At 46.2% G+C, this 23,454-nt stretch overlaps 1 protein-coding gene across 3 annotated transcripts in view; it reads left to right on the forward strand.

Moving 5' to 3' along the window:
* The window catches only part of C2CD4C (C2 calcium dependent domain containing 4C), an 82,522-nt gene that overhangs the window by 24,129 nt on the left and 34,939 nt on the right, over window positions 1-23,454 (forward strand). Inside the window, exon 1 of one of the 3 annotated variants that reach the window (XM_068271247.1) lies at window positions 6,419-6,505. The exons of 1 other annotated variant lie outside the window; for it this stretch is intronic. The gene's annotated coding sequence lies outside the window, so the exon portion shown is untranslated. Of the gene's footprint in view, window positions 1-6,418; window positions 6,506-23,454 lie in introns of those variants that run through there. One more of the 3 variants, XM_068271248.1, reaches the window with a different exon arrangement.

The following is a 23,454-nucleotide window of genomic DNA, read 5'->3' on the forward strand; positions in this document are numbered from 1 at the left end:
CCAAGTGTTACAGGGTAATGGGAGAAAGTTCACCGAGGTGCACGGCGTCCAGTCTACTGGTTTCACCAAATGATTTGGCTGATTAGGACACAGACCAACAGGAATGTACACCTAATCTCTTCCTTCAGGACGTCTATGCTGGAACAGCCTTTGCCAGGTTATTAAAAGGACACGGCTTATGCACTCCAGCCCGTCCATCCAGCCCGGAAATCCAAACAGCGTGCATGCCCAATGCGTCTCTCTGATTCTGGTCCGGTAACCTGGCAACAATACGGGACACCTGCGTGGCAGCATTACACATTGGTCCATCCATAAAGGGCTGTTCAATACAAAAAATCAAGTCGCATTCGGTATTTTAGACTTTTGTTTGCTAATTCATAAAAAATTTCACAGGTGCGATAAAAGTTTGGTAATATACTAACGCCCATTGACAAAAACCTGTGCAGTAACAGCAGAAGAGTGTGGACTTGTCTCTGTGTTGTTACATGCTGTTCCATGCAATTAGGGCAATACAATAGTAAGAGGCACCCCGACTTCCCTTTAGAATGTACATATTTGTTTCACTGCCTCTGCTCACTCTGAATCTGTCTATTAGTCTTTCTTAACATTTGATTTAATTGCCACAGCTCAGGAAGTGACGGAGGTGCGGTTCAAAGCGAATCCATGGCAGGTCCTCTTGCATTTGGCTCCACTTTCTACTAAAAAGTACAAGGCACCGGGAATACCATTTCTTCTCAAAGCAGCAGAGCCTAATCCCTAATCTTTGGAAGTCGGCTTCCCCACCAACGGTCAGAAATTGGTTTGTGAGGGTGAACCGTTTACAGGAAGCAGTGGAGACTATTCTTTCAGGGAGGGATAAATTTGGTAAATAAAAAATGATCTGGCTTCTTTGGATCCTGTACCAAGATTCTGCAGAATACATGGAGGCTATGGAAATGGGAGCCCAGAACTGACCTGGACCTATAGGTTACGGTAATTAGGTTATAGAATCCTGATTGTACCATGCATTAGAGTGTAATTTCCTGCTGCACTAACTGGATGGCCCAGACTAGGATTAGTAGTTGGTTACCGGTTTTCTTTTCAGTTTTGGTTATAATGTAATGGTAACAAGGGTGACATTAACTATTTACACAAAAGTAACAACGGTGAACTTTCTATATGTTATATGGAAGCACTTGGTTTACCTGGAATAGTACATACCGCTGCAGGCATAAGTAGGGGTCAGGGTTTGAGAGTTTCTAAGTACTTACGTACCTTGACCTCTTCGCATGCTGATTGATAGACCTTACGAGCTTTATGTATCTGCTTGTTTCACTTTTCCTTACGTATATTGTATGGTTACAGCCTTATAGACTGGAATTGTCTTACCATGATATTTACTGGTTGTTTTCTTTTCAAAATAAAATATTATATTAAAAAAATTTACCACAGCTTACATGAACTGCAAAAAGAAATAAAACATGCCATGCTTAGGTGATTTCCCCACTAGCTCCTTCGCACTTCAAACAGGAACCTAAAGGGTTAAACGTCGAAGGGCTGCAGGGCAAACCTCTGTTGTTCCGTTCTCTTTGCTCGCTACCTGCGGGGTAGAAAAGCTTGTTCCGCCCGAGAAACTTCACAATCTATCAACATCTGATCAGCGGGACTGGCAGGAGACAGGGGCTTTTTCTGTTGGCTCTCTGCTCCTGTCAATCATAGTTCTCTCTGCTTCTGCTTATGTGAATCACAACTCCTCACAGTTTTGCACAGTCACCGCGTGTTTACACCACATCAGAGCTACCGGTAATGTTTCTGGGCTTAACTGCATGCTCTAGTCTTTATGAATTGACATTTACTGACATGTGTTGAGGTATTTACTGCACAAGTCAGTAATTTACCTCACTGCTCGTTAATTTCAGCTTTTCATGCTGTAACAGCCTTCATGAATTAACATTTTCCTAAGTGCTCGGTAAAGTCAGCTGTTTTCTGCATTACCGAATGAGGTAAGGCTTTATGAATCAAGGCCATTGAAGCCGCTTATTCGGCGCCACTTTCCCAGGTTAGTTGCTTAATGAGATTAAATGCAGGGTCACACAGTATATACAAACAAAGGGACATGGTAGCAGGAAGGAATGGGGGGAAGACAAATGGACATGGCACTTAAGGGAAGATAAAAACCTTAAACCGTGGAAAAATAGCAATTGAGCTGAACCCCCCCCAAACCACCACCCCCCCTTCCCCGGTCAGTCTCAGCACAACGGACATAAGAGGTGCTGAGTCAAAACATAATTCAAACATAGTAATTATTGTACACATAATGTCCACTGTACATTATCTTTATTTATATATACATAAAGCAATAAATCTATCACTAACTTGAATTTCGCATATTATTCTAATATATATAATAGCCTGTCAGTAAATAACACCATACAGGCATAGAGGTGCTGTTGCCTAAGGCCACTATAGGGCCAGTGTCCCCCCACCCATAGGGGGGCCTTCCCATGTTCACAAAAGTGGGTCATCACAGTAAAATCACAAAAAGGGAGCATATTTGAAACCATCATTTAGTCCAGGGGGTTATTACTTTTAAAGAGAGCCCGAGGTCGGCACCTTAAATAAAAAACTAGGCTACCTGATCCAGGAGGCTGGGCAGATCAAGTAACTGCCATTCCCACCCCTCTCCGCCAATCCTATGGCCTGCAGCAAGTTGATTTCGCTTTTGAGATCTCTGGGGTCACGATGCTGGAAGGAGTGAGAGATTCTCTCCCAGCGTGCAGGGAGGCGGGGAAGCGGCAGGGGGAGCGGTCAGGGAGAGACAGCTGCCCAGTGGCAGCTGAGGAAAGCCTGCAGGAACACCCCTCGTGGGCGTTTTGAGCAGGGATTCCCTCTCCTCCCATTACCCTCCGAAATACCGAAATTATTGTCGTGGTTGGGGTGGGGCAGAGAGCGGCATCTGGGGGACACAGAGGCATGTCATGAGGCAGAAAACATGCCTCTGTCCCCCATCTGTCCCTTTCCCCCTCGCACCGCCTCGAGTTCTCTTTAAATCATAAATCCAGCAACATTTAAGTTGGAGTAACATCTTATCAAAATCTGTGCTGGATGTATACGATCCACCACATTGGAAGAAACATTGTGTGAACTAGATATGCAACCATAAGTAACGCTATAGGCGAGCAAAAATTGTGGTTTTCTATATTGAAGATGTGTTCATATATTCAGTTATTAAAGCCTCTAGTGGTTTTACCTAGATTTATTTTTATTGGATCTTAATTGCTATCAATTGATAACAATGCGTGGAAATCCTTAGGGAGGTTTAAATTTGACAATGGGTTAAGTCCAAGCAAAATGTTCAGGTTAGGGTTATCAGGACAAAAAGGGGTTAGGAAGAGGTTAAGGTTAAGGCCAGTTGCACACCTGAGTTTCGATTCACAGAAACCAGCTTTCATATGACCCTGCGGCACCAACGATGACAGTGATAGGGTCATATGCATAGCGCCGCTACCACTCAGTGTCATGCTGGGCAGGAAGTACATCCCTGGGATTCCCGTCAGTCAGTGTATGTGTACACCACGCTCCCGTTGGCCATTGACTTGCATTGCTGCACAATCTGTGCAGTAGGCACAGATCATTCGGCAACGCACTACAGACTTTGCGCCAGGAATGCGGTGAAACTGCGTTAAGTGTGCAAGTCTCCATAGACTTGCATTGCCCTTGCGGCGGGGAAGTCTAATGGGGTGCAACATAGTGTGAAAGGGGCCTAAAAGTATATACAGTATGGTGGGTGACTTTTATTAAAGGGTGTTTTGGATATTTGAACTCGCTTGTAAGTGGAATGACTTATTAACCAGTGACACTAGATACCTGCTTGCCATACAGGGCATAAGGGGATGATTTGCTTGACTGCTGTCTCTTTTGTAATGAATTATGGTTTTGTTTTATGAACATGTGCTAGAAAGAATGGCCTGCAATTACCTTCTGTTTGAGAACACATGGTCAGAAATTGCGATGTAGGCCAAATAACTGAAATATATTTATAGGACAACATCATTTGTTCAGGAACAAAACGATAGCAGCCAACTAGTGTTGATTATCAGGAAATCTGGCCATGAATTTTACAAGCAATCGCAGTTATACTTTGATAACTATAGAAAACTGTTGCTACTTGTTCTGTACATGTATTATAGCATGTGCTTAGTAAATTATTGCTATTTATTTCAGGGTAGTTCTAATATACAAGTAGCTAAAAGAAAACATGAGCTGAGAGAAATACAAAGTCCCCCACTATATTATATTCTGTAACTTCTAGTTGTTTGACTGTCATACTGATCTAGTGACTTGTATTTCCCAAGTCACTGACCCGGTGGGGATATAGGGATCAAATATTCTAAATGTCCTGTGAGTTCCCTGGCTGAATGTTTGTTTCAGGTCAGCAGCTAAGAAACGTCTGAATCTAGAGACAGCTTGGCATTTGGCATTTATGGATGATATAGCAATGCCAGCCAGAGTGCAGTACCTATAAAGGCCTAGTTCTGACTGCTTTTTCAATACACATTGTGTGGAATATACCCCAATTATCATTGGGGGGTTTCCCACTGCTCGGGTCAGACTGCCCCCTTCTTTACAGTGTCAAGTATGGTGCATAAATAGCTGGAGAAAAGGTGTGAACTGTTGTTTCTGCACTCCCTGCCAAGCAGCTGTTCAGTTAATTATGAGTCAGTAGCAAGTTTCCGCAAAGTAATTGTTTGACTTATTCATGTTGTGTCCATCTATGCTTTTCTGGGAAATGTTAGGTTGGAGACTAATGGAGAAAGATGCACAGCTGCACATGTCCGAAGGAATTTAGCTTTGCATACGTAATGCTGACATTCAGGTCCACATTGAGGAACATTCATAGCAGCTAAGAGTATTTGTTTTAGGTTGTGACTTAAAATGAAAATTAAAATCAAGCAACAGAAGATTATAGTGTAACCATTACCAATCTGTATATCAATCACATACACAGATACATACCTCCAACTTTTTGAGTTAAGAAAGAGGGACACTTTAAGAAACATCCCTGCTGCACCTCTAGACTTGCCCCTGCCACACCCCTCATCACACATATCACAAAGAATTCATAAGCAAGGTAATTTTATCATTCAAACCACGCTGGTCCTATCTTTCATCATTAGTTGTATTTCATAATAACAATGAAAAGTCAGAACTATAATAATTTAAAGGATGAGAATAAAGTTCAGAGTCAATTTAAACTATAGTTCAGGAGAAATATACATATCTTTACATTGATCAGTCCAGTCCTGGACGAGAGCGGGCATGTAGTGCATTAATTGATCGCAAGTAGACTGATCTAGTACCACATTGAGTGGGAAGGGTTTGTGCCAAGAGGGTCCCTACTGAAGTAGGACCCTATGAAAGTGAGTGATTTTATCTGCATATTTGCACATATATGCTCAAATAAAAGTGTCTTCTATATTTTTCCACTGAGAGACTCCCTTTCCATTTTTATCCTGTGTACTGAGCTGCACACTTAGGTACATATTGCACCTATATGGGATCTCTGGAGGTGGAAGAACTTTCTGGTAGCTATCTGATGTGGACCGCACGGCGCTACTGAGTGACTGCTGTACATCAGTCCTGACAGAGGGACACTCAAAGAAGAAAGAGGGGCGGGGAATTTAGTTCTCAAAGAGGGACTGTCCCTGCAAAAGAGGGACAGTTGGGAGCTATACAGAAATCACTACATTTATTTATCAAGCTAAAAAGGATATCTACCAACACAAATAGAACTGTTGCTATTGTCATATCCAACCTCAGTATTAATGTGGTTTTACGGATGTGGCAGATAATTAACAAATTACAATATTCTAAAACCTCACTATATCAGACACAGGTGCTAGTCAGCCATTACGTATAAAGTCAGGGTACAACAGTGCCACCTCTACTGACCTGTATACACAGCATTATTCTGTTATTTGTTCCTTACATTATCTGCTTCAACATATTATACAGAACAACGTCTATGTCTTCAGAAAATAGGGTGTGTAAATATACCGGACCACCGAACCAAATTCCTATGAAATAAAGGCATCGTTCCAAATAATTACAGATCTAACACACATGTGCTAACGCCCATCTACCTACTATATTTATGGGACATAGGGAATTTGACAGTGTTATTTTTATCGAAGAGTTTTTTCCTTATAGTTTTCCTTTTCCTGATTACACACTTTAGTAATGTTCACAGCAGTACTGATAAAACAGCTTTTACCTATATATTGTACACTGCTGTAGCTGAATGGATGTTCCTGTGACTAACTTGTGTGGGAGTGTTACTTATGAACTTATTTGCTTCAGAGCAGCTATGGCAACGAACTGTAGTCACTGGGGCATAACTGAAGCAAAAGTGAAGCAGTTCCTCAGGGCAGTGACGTACCAATAGTGCATACAGAGGTGGCAACCTTGGACCAGATGGGCCCATCAGAGGTCCTCTTTCAACCACTGTATTAACTCTTCATTTGTGGTATGCTGGTAAAGATTACCTCTGTATGAGCTTTGAATAGAGGTAGTCATTAACAATCTGTTCCCTCCCCCTGCTTACACCTCTCTGACACTGCAGCTGTCCTAGGCAGTTTTTTGTACTTCATACCAATTATTATGTATACAGTGCATGACGGGGCCCAATGTAAAACTCACACGAAGGCCCACAGTGCTTTAGCTACTCCACAGGTTTAGAGAGACCAATAAAAATGCTTTTTCCTATCATCCCTTCTACATCTTCTTCAGTTTTCCTTCAATTTTCCTAGCACTGGTTCTGATAAGTCTGGCCCAGTAAGTAGAGCTTAATCAATGTGGAGTTCAACTTTCAAGATGGTACATTATTGATTGGTAAATGTCCAATACAAAAGTTGAGCTCCCTAGCCACAGATCCTATAAAATAAATGTCCTTACAACAATGTGTAATAACAGATTATTATCCATGACTTTGATGAACAGAGGCGCCAGCTCTGGGGAGGCAGTAGTGGACTAATGTAACGCTCGGTGAAGCACAGAGAGGTCTGATTACCGGTGAACTGCAGTATCACGGGAAATACAGACGTATATCAGATTATATGTGATCTGCAGTATCACCGATAATCCAATATACTAACTAACCTCTGGTCACCTGTGTAGAGTGTTGTGATTGGTGCAACAGTAATACAGAGGACAAGCCTCAGTGCAGCAAGGAGAACTGCACAGATTCCTTCCACAGGTCTGAGCTCTCCGAGACGGGAGGAGTCAGACTGACAGTAGGAAGGAAAGTCCGAAAATGACACTCAGGCGCAAGTGTCACTAACGGGACTAGGAACCGCCTCCAATCGTGAGGTCGGTTCTCGAGGTCGGGCAAGCCAAGTCGTAAATACACGGACAGATAGGTACAGATACAGTAGGCAAGGCGGAGTCAAGGTACAGGCAGGGTTCGGCAACAGGTATCAGAAATATCAGGGTACAAGGTCAGAGTTCGGAGGAATAGTCGAGGCAGGCAAAGGTCATAACATATAATCACAATCAAACTAGTACTTTAAGCTATCAACAATCTAACTTAGTGTAGGATTACAGCTCCTGCTGGTCCCGGCACACTAACGGATCTGACTAACGGATCTGGGTGCTCCCACGTATGTGAACGCAACGCCAGACACCAGAAGAATGAACAGCCGGCAGTATATATACACTTAAGTGTCCCCCAGCACCTCCCTGATTGCTGACCAATGGGGAGTGGAGCTATGGTCAGCTGACCTGCCTGGTCAGCTGACTCTCCCCTAAGAGTCATAAATTTAGTCTGAGTGCGCGCGCGCGCGTCACTCTGAAACTTGAGGGACTATGCGTCCCAGCCAGCCCAGCCCCGCTCTGCGGAGTCTCCGCAGCGGGGAGCCGCGTACCAACCGCCGCGTCCAACGCGGCGGTTTCCTCACGCTCCACACTCTGATGCACGGAGGCAGCCGCCTCATGATGCGAGGAGGCGGCTGCCTCTCCGTGCGGATGCCCGCTGTGCGCTGAAGGAGCCGCCCGCCGCTGACTCATGGCGGCGGCTCCTTTGCGCTTTCTCACAGTACCCCCCCCCCCCGAGGAGTGGACTCCGGACAGCTCCTTCCAGGTTTCTCTGGATGTACCGTATGAAACTCTCTCACTAACTTGTCCGCATGCATACGGTTCCCCGGAACCCATTGCCTCTCTTCAATGCCGTAACCCTTCCAATGTACAAGATACTGCACCGAGTTCTGTACAGTACGTGAATCTATGATTTTCTCCACCTCATACTCGGGTTGGGCATCGACTAAGACAGGAGGAGGAGGGGTGGGACCCACCAGGACTGCGGGTTTGAGCAGTGATACGTGGAAAGACCTTACTCCACGCATGCTGGTGGGAAGATCAACGGTGTATGTGACATTGTTGATCTTCCTAGTAACTGGGAATGGACCCACGAACCTGGGACCAAGTTTGTCAGAGGGTTGTTTTAGGGTCAGGTGACGGGTTGATACCCAAACCAAATCTCCTGGTTTGAATTTCCACTCCAGCGAGCGTCTCTTGTCAGCCTGACTTTTCTGACTCTGGAATGCTCTCACAAGGTTGTCTTTTACGATCTTCCACATGTCCCTAAATGTCCTCTGCCAGGCCTCCAAGGCTGGAAACGGACTGGACGCAACCGGCAACGGGGAAAATTTAGGTAACTTCCCGGTCACTATCTGGAACGGACAGAACCCCGAGGAAGAACTCTTTAAGTTGTTGTGCGCAAATTCTGCGTAAGGTAAGAATTTAACCCAATCATTCTGTGCTTCAGCCACGTAACATCTTAAGAATTGCTCTAAAGATTGGTTGACCCTCTCAGTTTGGCCATTAGTCTGTGGGTGGTAACCCGATGAAAATGACAGTCCCATGCCCATTTGGTGGCAGAATGCCCTCCAAAATTTTGAAACAAACTGGACTCCCCGATCGGAAACTATGTCCTCCGGGATGCCATGCAACCGGAAAATATGAGTGATGAACAGGTCGGCCAATTCCTGGGCCGAGGGGAGTCCTTTCAAGGGCACGAAATGGGCCATTTTACTAAAGCGGTCGACTACCACCCAGATGACCGACATGCCCTCTGACCTCGGAAGCTCCCCCACAAAATCCATGGACAAGTGGGTCCATGGTTCACTCGGGGTGGGCAAAGGCTGTAGGGTACCAACAGATGCCAGCCGGGAGGGCTTGCTTTTTGCGCACACCGCACATTCCCTGACAAACTCCTTGCAATCAGCTGCCAGAGAGGGCCACCATGCACACCTTGCCACAAGATCTTGCGTCCTAGACGCCCCAGGATGTCCCGCATTCTTGTGTGAGTGAACGAACTCCAAAATCTGGAGCCGAAAGGGCAGCGGGATAAACAAAACCCCCTCAGGTTTTCCTTCTGGGACATCCTGCTGGAAAGGACCCAAAGTTTCCTTCCAGTTCTCCCAAGTCTCAGTAGCGGCTAGCACCAACTTCCGTGGAACAATGGTCTCAGGAACAGAGGGCTGTGCTGTTTCTGGTTCAAAACACCTAGAGAGTGCATCCGCCTTGGTATTCTTACTACCAGGAGTGTATGTAATCAAGAATGTGAACCTCGAAAAGAATAACGACCATCGAGCCTGTCGGGGGCTTAATCTTTTAGCCCCCTCGATGTACTCGAGATTCTTGTGGTCGGTATAAACCATGATCGTATGCTCCGCACCTTCCAGCCAATGACGCCACTCTTCAAAGGCTAACTTGATGGCAAGGAGCTCCCTGTTGCCTATATCATAGTTTTTCTCTGCCGGAGAGAACCTCCGGGAGAAATAGGCACACGGGTGTAATTTCCCCTGAAGACCTGAACGTTGAGACAGCACAGCCCCCACTCCAACTTCTGAGGCGTCTACCTCAACTATAAATGGGAAAGAAGTGTTCACATGCCTCAATATAGGTGCCGAACAGAACAATCTTTTTAGAGTGGTGAATGCCTGTACGGCCTCGGGAGACCAGTGAGTGGTGTCTGCCCCCTTCTTTGTAAGACTGGTGAGGGGTGCAACTACAGTAGAGTACCCCTTAATAAACCTTCTATAGTAGTTTGCAAACCCCAAGAAGCGTTGTAAGGACTTTAACCCTACCGGCTGTGGCCACTCCAAGACCGCGGAGACCTTAGCAGGGTCCATAGACAGGCCCGAGGTAGAGATTATGTATCCCAGGAAAGCTACCGACGTGACCTCGAAAATGCATTTTTCCAACTTAGCATATAATAAATTCTGCCTCAGCTTGTTCAATACCCATCTGACATGAGCTCTGTGATCAGAAAGATTGTTAGAAAATATAAGAATGTCGTCGAGGTAAACCAAAACGAACTTCCCCAGCACCTCTCTAAAGACCTCATTAATAAGTTCCTGAAAAACGGCCGGGGCATTACATAACCCAAAGGGCATCACCAGGTACTCGTAATGCCCGTCCGGAGTATTGAAGGCCGTTTTCCATTCGTCACCTTTTCTGATCCGCACAAGATTGTATGCCCCCCGTAAATCCAGTTTCGAGAATATCCTAGCCTCCGTGACCTGTGTGAAAAGGTCATCTATTAAGGGCAAAGGGTAGCGATTCTTCACTGTGATTTTATTAAGCCCCCGGTAGTCGATGCATGGCCGTAAGCCCCCATCCTTTTTCTTAACAAAAAAGAACCCTGCCCCGGCGGGTGACCGAGATGGCCGAATGAAGCCCTTGGTTAGGTTCTCACGAATATATTCTCCCATGGCCACTTTCTCGGGTCCCGACAAATTATACAGATGACCCCGAGGGGGTACACAACCTGAACGGAGATCGATGGGACAGTCGAATGGCCGATGAGGGGGCAGTTTGTCAGCTGCCTTGGGACAAAATACGTCGGCATATTCAGAGTACTGATCTGGCACACCTCCCACCTGAACCTTGGTTTGCCCTAATGTCAATTTCCCCAAACACTGTTGGAAACAATGTGGTGACCAGGTGGTTAACTGCCCCGTGGCCCAGTCTATTTGCGGCGAATGGGTTTGCAACCACGGCATGCCTAGGATAATGGTGGAGGTGGACATGTGTAACACAAAAAAACGTAACAGTTCCCCATGCAGAACCCCTATGGTGACTTTCACCTCCGGAGTCTGTGACAGTGGGCGCTCCCGTTGCAGCGGGGAATCATCCACCGCCGTGACCTGAATGGGGGGACTCACGGGACTGAGGGGAATACCCAACTCCTGAGCAAATGCAAGACTCATAAAATTAGCCGCTGAGCCGGAATCAAGAAATGCTTCAGTGGCTACTGACTTATTCTCCCATGTAATCATACAGGGGAGAAGCAGTTTTTTCTCTTTAAGGGGTGAAAATTGTGTGCCTAGGGTGTCACCCCCCACTATTCCTAGGCAGACCCGTTTCCCGACCTGTTAGGACAGTTTCGCACCCTATGACCTGCCTCCGCACAGTATAGACACAGTTGTTCCGTCATTCTCCTCCTCCGCTCCACCTGGGTCAGTTTAGATCGACCAATTTGCATTGGCTCTGGTGGAGGCAAGGCCGGAGAGGTTGAGATAGGCGGAGTTGTAGTTACTGGGGATGTAACAGCCGGTACTGTGTATGAAGTCACCCTGACACGGTGACTACTCCTAGCCTGCCTCTGATGGCGTAGCCTGCGATCTACTCGAATGGCCGATGATATGGCCTCGTCAACTGTCTTGGGCTCGGGCACAGTCAACATTAGGTCGGAAACCTCCTCCGACAACCCAGACAGAAAATAGTCCATGAGGGCAAAATTATCAAATCTTGAGGTGACTGACCACCTACGGAACTCTGCCGCATAATCCTCGACCGACCCTCTGCCTTGCCGTAAGAGTTTGAGCTTTCGCTCTGAGGATGCCGCAAGGTCAGGGTCGTCGTAGATTATGGCCATGGCCTTAAAGAATTCCTCCACTGAGGTCAAGGCAGTATCGGTAGCGGGCAGGTTGTATGCCCACGACTGGGAGTCTCCAGTCAACAAGGTTTTAATAAAAATAACCCGTTGGGTCTCAGTCCCCGAGGATCGGGGCCTTAACTCAAAATATGACAACACTCTACTCCTGAAATTCCGGAAGTCAGACTTGTGGCCGGAAAACTTATCAGGGACAGGCATACGTATGTCATCACTGGGAGGGGATCGCACTGAATCAACTGATGTCTGGAGGGTTCTCACAGAGCCTGATAAGGCATCAATTAAGGCTTTGTGCTGGCCTAGTGCTTGATGAATGCTATCCACCGAAGTGGCAAGCACCGTCAGAGGATCAGTGCGTTCCATAGTATTTTTGGTCTGGCGTTCTGTAACGCTCGGTGAAGCACAGAGAGGTCTGATTACCGGTGAACTGCAGTATCACGGGAAATACAGACGTATATCAGATTATATGTGATCTGCAGTATCACCGATAATCCAATATACTAACTAACCTCTGGTCACCTGTGTAGAGTGTTGTGATTGGTGCAACAGTAATACAGAGGACAAGCCTCAGTGCAGCAAGGAGAACTGCACAGATTCCTTCCACAGGTCTGAGCTCTCCGAGACGGGAGGAGTCAGACTGACAGTAGGAAGGAAAGTCCGAAAATGACACTCAGGCGCAAGTGTCACTAACGGGACTAGGAACCGCCTCCAATCGTGAGGTCGGTTCTCGAGATCGGGCAAGCCAAGTCGTAAATACACGGACAGATAGGTACAGATACAGTAGGCAAGGCGGAGTCAAGGTACAGGCAGGGTTCGGCAACAGGTATCAGAAATATCAGGGTACAAGGTCAGAGTTCGGAGGAATAGTCGAGGCAGGCAAAGGTCATAACATATAATCACAATCAAACTAGTACTTTAAGCTATCAACAATCTAACTTAGTGTAGGATTACAGCTCCTGCTGGTCCCGGCACACTAACGGATCTGACTAACGGATCTGGGTGCTCCCACGTATGTGAACGCAACGCCAGACACCAGAAGAATGAACAGCCGGCAGTATATATACACTTAAGTGTCCCCCAGCACCTCCCTGATTGCTGACCAATGGGGAGTGGAGCTATGGTCAGCTGACCTGCCTGGTCAGCTGACTCTCCCCTAAGAGTCATAAATTTAGTCTGAGTGCGCGCGCGCGCGTCACTCTGAAACTTGAGGGACTATGCGTCCCAGCCAGCCCAGCCCCGCTCTGCGGAGTCTCCGCAGCGGGGAGCCGCGTACCAACCGCCGCGTCCAACGCGGCGGTTTCCTCACGCTCCACACTCTGATGCACGGAGGCAGCTGCCTCATGATGCGAGGAGGCGGCTGCCTCTCCGTGCGGATGCCCGCTGTGCGCTGAAGGAGCCGCCCGCCGCTGACTCATGGCGGCGGCTCCTTTGCGCTTTCTCACAACTAACCTCCAAAAGCAGACTGACATAAATAAACACTTTATTAGTACCCTAAAAGATGCAACGCGTTGCGCAGACGCGTAGCTCTCAGGTAGCCGGTATAGCGCCTCAGACTATTATCCAGGCAGTCTGGTCAAATATAGTTGTAAATATAGGGGGTCGCTTTCTCACAAGACCAAATCTATCTCCAATCAGTACTATTCTAACAGGAGCAGTGCTCAGATCGAAATGTCATCTGATCAATGTTACTAATATTTCTACGGGGACTTAGGGATCACCCTATAGAGAAAGTATACTGCACATAGTGGATGAATCTGCCAGCATTATCAATTCACCAGTGTGACCACTGCACAACATACAAGAGAATGCCCACACCAGGAAACAGTGGTATCGGGAACATCACACTCCCCCAAGTGGGTCACACTCACTGTGTTCCCACTTGTACACTGCACATCAGCCCTCCTTTGATCTGGGCAAAAACTCTTCCTGGTAACTTTAAAACATAAGAGCATACATCCCCATGGTGTAAAACCATAACATTTATTGTTGTAAAATCCAGTTACAATGCGTGTACAATGTAACAGCTGTAAATAGGCTTATCTGAAAGAAGTGTCAGCATCCACCATGGTCAGATACCGTTGCACACCCCCAGCTGCCCTTACGCTGTGCACTAATCCTCCTTCCAGGTGCACCAGTATCCACGTGTTTCCAGACTCACCCCTACGTATTTCAACATTCAGGGACTCAGGTTCTGGTCCCAATAAGTCTGCCCCAGTATTAATGAATGTGGATTTCAACCTTCAAGATGGTATATTATAAATTACATAATACATTCATGACAAAACCTGTGCTGGAGCCTTGTGCTGTGTCTGAAGATGTGGTGTGCTGTGCTGAAAATACCTCAGTCCAGCCTGATTGTACCGATTGCCTTCCATTTGTGCCCAGAGAGAAGAAAAACTTAAAAATAGTACGTGCTAAAACCAATATGTGTCCTGCTGATTCATGGGAGATGTGATTGTAATGATAAATCCACTTAAAAGCAAGTGAAAAACAGAGCCATAAAGGTTTTCATAGATATGTTAATTTTGTATCTGAACCATTTGATAACACTGTGCAACAATTCCCCTGAAAGCAACAGACCTGCCTGGCTGACCTGTTTTAAAGAAAATACTGACTGATGGTGGATATTTCAGGTCTATCCTCATTCTTTCCCCCTGAGATAAGCTGATGGAAGAGATGACTTAACGCATTTCCCTCTTCTTCACAGATATTAACATGGACTCTCTAGAGGTCTGAAAGAGCTTCCTTATGTTACTATAAGCTTGATTTAGTAATGTTCACATCAGCAAGGTGTCACTGAAGAAAATAATTCATTCCACAAACCTGGTTTGGGTTTATAAAAGCAAAATAAAGTATTTTTTGCGCAGACAAGTACAAACCCTCCCCAAGGGTTGGCAACCCTGCTGCAATGTGACCTGTGCTGACAGGCGTAGGTGAGGTAGATTAAGCAGATCTCATCACCACTTTTATGTGTGAAGTATACTGGAATAACTGTAGAAATCCAGTGGCACGGTGATTGACATTACGGTCAACATTGCGCACAGTATAAAAAAAAGGTTGATCTTAACTCTAACTTGCAAAGCTCTCCACAATCTCTCTCCTGTCTACATCTCCTCATTAGTTTCCAGATACCAACCCAACCGCAATCTCAGATCTGCACATGACTGTCCATCGTCCTCCTCTAGAATGACCTCCTCACATTCACATATACTAGATTTCGCATGCGCTTCATCCCTCCTCTGGAATCCTCTTCCACAACACATCCGTCACTCTCCAATCTTTGATATCTTTAAATGTGCCCTCAAAATGTACTTTTTCTGCTCTACCTTAGGCCAGTTCACCTTTTGACCTCTGGCTAAGTTGTACTTCCTACCAGATAACCTAAAATTACTTCCCCTAGGTAGGAATATTGAATACAACCCCCCACCCTCCCCTTTTGGATTGTAAGTTCGTAAGGGCAGGGCTCTCTTGCCCTTTTGCGTCTTGGATTTTGTTACACATTTATTCATATTAATTCTGTCACTGTTATTACCAATTCTGTACTTTGTACCAATTCTTTATTTTGTATATTGGTGTATACCACCATCTGTATTATTTTGCACCCCATGTTTGTTTCTTACCTTGTAAAGCACCACGAAATATGTTGGCGCTTTATAAATCAATAATAATCCCGTGATTGATCACATTGTCGGTGAGGTGCAGGTGGCAACACAATTTTTGTGTCCCAAAAAATATTGTATAGTGTATGACCAGCTTTACTCTTGTAGATGTTGAAGAGGTCATAATGTACATACAGGTGATCCTCGAAAGCACGACCCACCCATTCGAATGGCCCGATCCTGACACAATGACATAATTTCCATATAGGGAAGTATGAATAAACCGCTTCAAACGTTTCCCAAGTCCCGGTGCATGTCGCCCGCAGCAGCAGTGTTAGACTCACCACCAAACCGAGTCCAAAGCTATCGGTCCTCCTATCTCTGCCACCTGCCGGAGTAATGTCTGATCGTGCTGCCCGGAAGCTGCCTTCAACACTAAGTAACATGCATGCTCAATGGGAACTTTACTATAATCCCCCCAAAACATCTCCACAGCTGCACATCCTACAGTCCCCCAAATTTTCAGGGTAGAGAGGGGACCCCGAACCCCACCGGTTTCCGAGATAGATTAGAGAAAACTATCTTGTGGACCAGCGGGGCTTGGGGGCTACAATTTGACACAGAGCTAGTTTGGGGGGTCCCCTCTCTACCCTGAAAATTTGGGGATAGGTAGGTGGTGTGGCTGCGAAGATATTTGGGGTGATTAGCAACAGCAGCATAATTAAATAGGAAATGTGGCAGCACAGGCTCATACTGCACATGCGGAGCAGCGTAAATTTACAGGCAGCACGATCAGACACAACACCGGCTTTTATGCACAGCATGCATCCTGTTCGTTACATAACATATAGGAAGTAGTGATGTACACTAGAGGGAGCAGGAGGCGGTGTGGCTAGACGGACATCGCTGGACTCAGGCTGGGAGGTGACTCCACTACTGCTGAAAGGGATTCAGGGGGCAGAGGCACAGAGGGGACCCAGAAGGGACAGAGGCACTGATGGAACAAAGGGGGCAGAGGCACAGACCGGACAAAGAGACATAGAGGGGACAAAGACAAAGAAGGGACAGCTGCACTAAGGGGACAGTGGGGAACACAGACACAGAGGGGACAAAGAGGGGCAGAGGCACAGAAGGGAAAGAGTGGACAAAGAGGAAGAGAGGCAGAGATGGGACAATGATACACAGAGGAGACGAAGAAGCACAGAGATGACAGGAAGGCACAGGTGGGGGACGGAGCCACAGAGGGGGACAAACAGGCGCAGAGAAGCACAGAAGGAATCGGGCAAAAAAGTAAACAGTGTGGCACAGAGGGGATACAAAGGCAGTGAAGGGGACATACAGGCACAGAAGGGGACAGAGTAGCATGGTGGGGGGTGGGGGGGGGGGGTACTGGAGGCAAATGGGGGCACGTAGGAGGTGCAGGGGATAGAGATTAACAGCTTTTCGACTTAAAAATGGATTCAGGTTCAGAACAAACCTACTGTCCCAACTCATTCGTTAACCGGGAATTACCTGCATAGAATACAACTGTTGAAAACGCATGGGAGGCTGGCACTTCCAAACGTGAAAAAAGCTCTTTTATTGAAACATTAAAAAGTGGTGATACTGTATCACCACTTTTTAATGTTTCAATAAAAGAGCTTTTTTCACGTTTGGAAGTGCCAGCCTCCCATGCGTTTTCTACATTGATCTGATCCAGAGGTGCGATCTTTTGAGGCTTGGGCACCCTTATCCCTGCTTTGGAAGAGTGCCACTCTTTTTACCAGTGTCTTTAGAATACAACTGTTGACTTTACCATAATTTTTTAAATGGAAAAAATTGTTTAATTCATTGGAAATGTGGTTGCTACAAACGCCTCTCTTTATACAGCTCTAGTGTGAACTGAGAATCTCCTATATCTGGATCTTGCTAGCATTCTTGACTATTCTGTATTATCCAAGGCAAGCCTAATGAAGGCATTACACTGAAATATAGAAGGATGCTAAGAATGAATAGCAGGGAAACGTTACAGACTCTGTGTCTAGAAAGAATGAGAATTGTACGCTATTGTACCTTAAACCCAACAAGTTAAAACACTCCGATTAAAATTCCATTCTTTTATTGCTATGACAGCAAATAATAAGCAATACATCCTGGCCTCACTGATATTGCTTCTGCAGTCTCTGTATTTGCTGGACCCATTACGTTTTTGCACTCACAATTTTATGAGGCTGATAAGCCACCTGCTCACTTGGCTTTTGATATCAGATAAGAAATGTAACTATGTGAAGATTGGTTAAAGTGGAACTCTAGCCAAAACCTTTTATTTCAGTGTTCAGTAGACTGGGAATGGGTTAGAACTGCTGGCTGTGTTGCATTTGGGCATATTTCCCCCCACTTCCTGCCAGTTGGTCACTGTAACTGAGCTGATACCTTTCTAATGGAAACACAAACAAGAATGAAAATACTTTCAGTAGCCTGGAGAAATGGTAAAACATCTGTGAGGTTGTCATTTCTTATGGGTCTGATTCATTAAAGAGTACTTATTTAATACAGCAAAGTCCCCGTTATGTAAAACTCGGGTATCCAGAAGTCTCAACTAATCGGCAAGCTTGAGAGGATAACAGAGGTGGACATTTTGCAGTTTGTAGAGCAGAAATAACTTACTGATCCTCCAGGCATCATCTTCTATGCATACTGCAACTCCCAGTGGCTTTTCGGTGTTTATGCACAGTTCTTGGTGTGTCACCTGACCCGATGTGGTGGGAGCTGTACATGGATGATGCAGTAGAGCCCCTGGGAGCTGCCGGATGCATAGTAGACAATGCCCAGAGGATCCAGAGGGAGGTTACTGTTATTTTAGTGCCGGTTTAAGCAACTGGCAAGCACGTGAATCCGGCATCAGGCAATAACTACCTGTGCCGTATACTGGGGACTTTGCTGTAATGTGTAAACCCTTTAATGGAAAGCTCTATCTCCCTCCTGCAGGGATTGGCAGGTGTCAGCAGCAGTAACTCATCCGCCACCCGTAACTTTTTAGAACTCTGAAATTACACCTCCCTTTTGGCAAAGCCAACTGGGCATTTTGTTTTCTAAAGTGTTCCTGCTCTGTGGCCAAAGAGCTTCAAAAAACTCTGGATAAAGATGGCTGTGGAGTTTTAGAGCTCTATTCATCCATGCAGGGGGGTAATAGAGCTTCCCATTAAAGGGTTTACATATAAAATAAGTACTTTTTAAACCAAAAGATTAGAAACTGCAATCCTTCTTCTTAGTCAAGTACAGTGTTTGTGATGACAGGGCAGGATGCTATCTCATCCTGCTTGAGCAGTTGTCACATGCTGGGAACCATGGACTGCCATGGCTCTCTGCCCATAACGAGCTGCAATTGGTTCCATTTAATGACAAGGGAAAAGTGTCAATTTCTCACCTGGTATTACACTGCTGTACAGGAGGCCTATGACATTAATAAAAGATGTGGCAGTGTAGTGCAATGCCCATCAAACATTTTTCTGAAACACTGTGCATAAATAAGGACATTCACTGTGTGCCAAAAGTTGCAACAAGAAAATGCCTAAGCCTTCTTAACCCCTTACCCCCCTATATATGCTGATATTGTAAGGTGCAGCTGTTGAGCCCTGAACAATTCTGGCCCTCATGCTTATTAATTTTGGGTGGTACTCTATAAGAAACGGAGGAGAAAATCACACCTTTTCAAAGCATCGCTGTCCCATGTTAAGAACACAGGACTCATCCCCATCTCTGATGCCTAGGAGAAGCTAGAGTTATTGGTATGTGAGGGACTTAGGGCTGTTTCACATTATGGGTGATTCTGTAGTGTTGGGCTGCATTTGCAAATCACTGGCAATCAGCAAATCGCTAGTCCACTGGCTCCTTGTGGGAGCATTCACACTGCAGCGTTTGCAATTTCAGAAATGCTGCATGCAGCGCTTTGGGAGCGATCACGGAAATTTTCAGTGTGAAAAGCCCTTATAGTTGAATCTGGGAAACCCTTAAATTTTAATGGGTCCTTAAAGTAGTAAACGTAAAGGGGATAAAGAAGCCATTTCAGAATCAGAATCAGAATCATTTATTTCGCCAAGCACGACTAGGTCATACCCGGAATTGGTTTTGGCATGTACAGGGCTAGGTGTGGAATAAGATATACAATACAATACAATACAGTACAAAAACAATACAGTGAAACAGTACAGATACAGCGAATTAACCATAAACGCTGACACAAGTTTGAGCTCAAATATGTAAAGTGTACGATGTGCGGCAGTGCAGTCATGTGCTACCGAATGCTACTTGGATGGGGCAGGTTAGAGAGTTTCATAGAGTTTAAAGAGTTTACAGCTGAGGGAAAGAAGCTATTCCTGTGTCTTGCAGTCTTGGTGTAGATGGACCGGAATCTCCGGCCCAAGGGGAGCCGCTGGAAGAAGCGGAAGCCTGGGTGAGATGGGTCATTTACGATCCTCAGAGCTCTGGAGCAAAGTCTGGAGTTGTAGAGTTGGTCTAGAGAGGGGAGTGATTTCCCGATGATTCTCTCTGCTGATCTTATGACCCTCTGTAGTTTGTGCCTATCGCTGGCGGAGGAGCTGGCGTACCAGACGAGGATGGAGGAGCAGAGGACAGATTCAATTGTGGCAGTGTAGAAGCTCGTCAGGAGCTCCCGGGCCATCCCGAACTTCTTCAGTTGACGTAGGAAGAATAGCCTCTGCTGGGCTTTCCTCTGAGTGGAGGACGTGTGAGTTTTCCAAGTTAGGTCCTTGGGTCCATTTACGACCCCCTACCTATTTTAGAGGGTTAGAAAGTAGAAGACACCCACTACATCAAAAAAATAAAGTTCAATAAAGTAAATTTAGTTACAGCGCCATATGGAGGTGGAATAGTAACTTATGTTAGGGGGTTTATAGATAGGTTTTGAAAGCAGACATAGTTTCTATTAGCAGTTGAAGCAATAGCATGTTGGGGGGAAGTTATTGTTTGTTTATGGGTGAAAATAGAATTTCATTTTGGAGAGTGTTTGGCTAGGTTATGGAGGTGTGACGTTGGCGGAGTCGTTTTCGTGGTCGGCGCACAAGACGCGCACCGACACAACGAAAACCCTCCACCAGCGTATAATTTAGGGAAGACCCAGGCTAGGTGCACAGCCCCAGCAGAGGGAAATTCCCACCGGCAGGTGGCGCTGTGGAGTGCAGGCGAGTACAGCCACAGATGCCAGATGGAAATCGCACAGACAAGGCAGGGCTAAACAGCCCTCTAAGAGGCAGAGCACAGAGACAGAGATGAATGTGTGTTCTCCAATCTAGTCGCTCCCGGCGACGGAGAACACACATCAGCAGAACAAAAAGCAAGAACGCAATCGCCGAGAATGGCGATTGCCAAGAGACACCAGACAGAGCAAGACAGGACACAAGAATAGCAAAGGCACAGAAAATAACAAAGAAGATACGGAAAACAACAAACGCTAACTAAACGCGAACACCGCACTCAATCGCAACAGCGAACGCGTTTAAGGCGCGATCTCCGCACGTTAAGCGCAACAGAGACAAGCACGCCACCCTGACTAACCAACAACACATAAACACGAAACAGAACGTGAACGCTTGCTTAACGGTTACCTCACCGAGCCTACAGCAAGCGTTCGTAACAGACAAGACAGACAAACGAGAAACAGGAATAAGGTAGAGGGATCCACAGCCACTACCGCTAGAGGCTAGTGCGATCCCGGCAAGACAGATCAGAAGGATCCACAGCGCTAGCGCTAGAAGCTAGTGCGATCCAGGCAGGACAGAACAGAAGGATCCACAGCGCTAGCAGCAGAGGCCAGTGCGATCCAGACAAGACAGATCAGAAGGATCCACAGCGCTAGCGCAAGGCTAGTGCGATCCAGACAAGACAGATCAGAAGGATCCACAGCGCTAGCGCCAGAGGCTAGTGCGATCCAGACAAGACAGATCAGATGAGGTAGCCAGTAGCAACCGCTGCTCCAGCTTACACTCCAGAATACAGATCAGAAGGATCCACTGCCACTACCGCTAAAGGCTAGTGCTTCTAAGCAAGACAGATCAGAAGGGGCTACCAGTAGCAACCGCTGCTCCGGTTAGCACCCAGACAAACAGAACGATTTCCTGTCGACCGCCGCTGGGACAGGACAATCGCAACAGACAGACAAAACAGATATGCAATCTAACTGCACTAGGAAACTGCCTAGTACAGTTCCAAGAATTACCCTAAGGTAAACTTTAACAGATCAACAATGGCTGACGCTCCAGGAGTGTTTCAAACAAACCATGAAGGGGAAATGATCAGCAAAGCATTCTGGTTGCAGAAGGTTCTTATAGTGCCAGTCATCAAAGGAGGCAGGTAGGGGATTTGCATAACTAATGTATGCAAATTCCTCAGCAGCAAAACAGACCAGAAACTTGCAATGGAAAGACAGGTCTCTTTTCCAGAGACCTGCCACCTTCAAACTCAAGAAATGGTCAAACAGCTGTCTGTCTATGCAGCGGATCGTCACAGTACCCCCCCCCCCCCCAGGGACGGATTCCAGACGTCTCTCAAAACTGGTATTAGCAAAGAACTGTAACTGAAGACTCATGAAGGTCGGGACAGCCCGACAAGGCCCAATTCCAGAGTCAGTCCACCTCATCAGAAGCAGAAGCCACCGAAACATGCCCGTCAGTACTACAAGTCCTAGTGTAACACCCATCAGGACTGTGAATGCCAGAGAAGTAGCCATCGACACCCTCCAGACAATACCCACCACCTTCCAGGGAGCGTCCGAAAATACCAAATCTGCCACAATACCTGTTCGAATTGTCCCTTTCAACACAAAACCACTGTTGATCCTATCCAGGATACCAAGCAAAATTTCTCCCGGAATCTCCCAGAACCCTTTGAAGCTCCGCAGAGATCCCAAGAGGCCAGAACGCTCACCAGGCCCACATGGAGAACTACCAAGAACCCCTATGGAGCCTATGATTATTCTGGATTCAGAATTACCAGGACACCCATCAAGATCAGGACTTTCAGGGACTACTTCTGGGCGTGCAAGCAGGCAGGCAATATCAGAACATGTCTCCACCAAGGAAGCATCTGAGCATGCTGGTAACTGAGGCACACTTGGGCTTTCTGGGTCACAGAGCACATCGGGGTACTCCAGCACAGGAGAAACCTCAGGACATGTCGGGGAACTGCCACCCTCAGAGTCCGACACGACAAGACCAAAACCAGGACCGGGCAGAAAATCATCACGAGCAGAGGTCACCGGTACTGGTCTTTCAACAGAAGACTCAAAATTAAACGCAGAAATTTCAGTAACTGTGATATCATGTAACAAAAATTCTTCATTGACTACATATGAGTGAAGCTCCACAAGAGCTGCAAAGGTAGTCAGCAAAGCAGCAATGCCTACTGAAGTGGGCATAACCTCAGACAGATCTAGGGGGCAGGAGGCATCTCCAAGAAGTTCTGCACCCTTTGGGAGGGACTTGGAAACCTCCCCAACATCCAACAAGAACTCTGAAGTGTCATTTCCCAAGTTTTCTACGAAGGATTCTGAACTATCCATATTACAGCGCTGCGTAATATGTTGGCGCTTTATAAATACAACAAATAAATAAAAATAAAATAAAAATTACAGGGCTGAACATTAAATACCTCCTGCAGGCAAGGCAGATGTCCCAGGAATGGTTCCACCATAAACTGAGACTGAATTTCATCGGCAAGACAAGGATATCTAGGAATATCTAGTGAAACTAGCTCCGACTTTTTAAGCTCCGTTTCACTGCAGGCAGATTTAAAACAGGGTAGTATTGTCTCATCAGTGTGAGACTTCCCATGACTGAGAAGTTCTTCCTCACATATATCACACAAGTACAACTTCTCACCGGTGCGAGATCTCCCATGATCTCCCATAAGCTACAGGCGGTAGTT

This window comes from Hyperolius riggenbachi, chromosome 1 (assembly GCF_040937935.1).
Source record: "Hyperolius riggenbachi isolate aHypRig1 chromosome 1, aHypRig1.pri, whole genome shotgun sequence".
NCBI lineage: Eukaryota > Metazoa > Chordata > Amphibia > Anura > Hyperoliidae > Hyperolius > Hyperolius riggenbachi.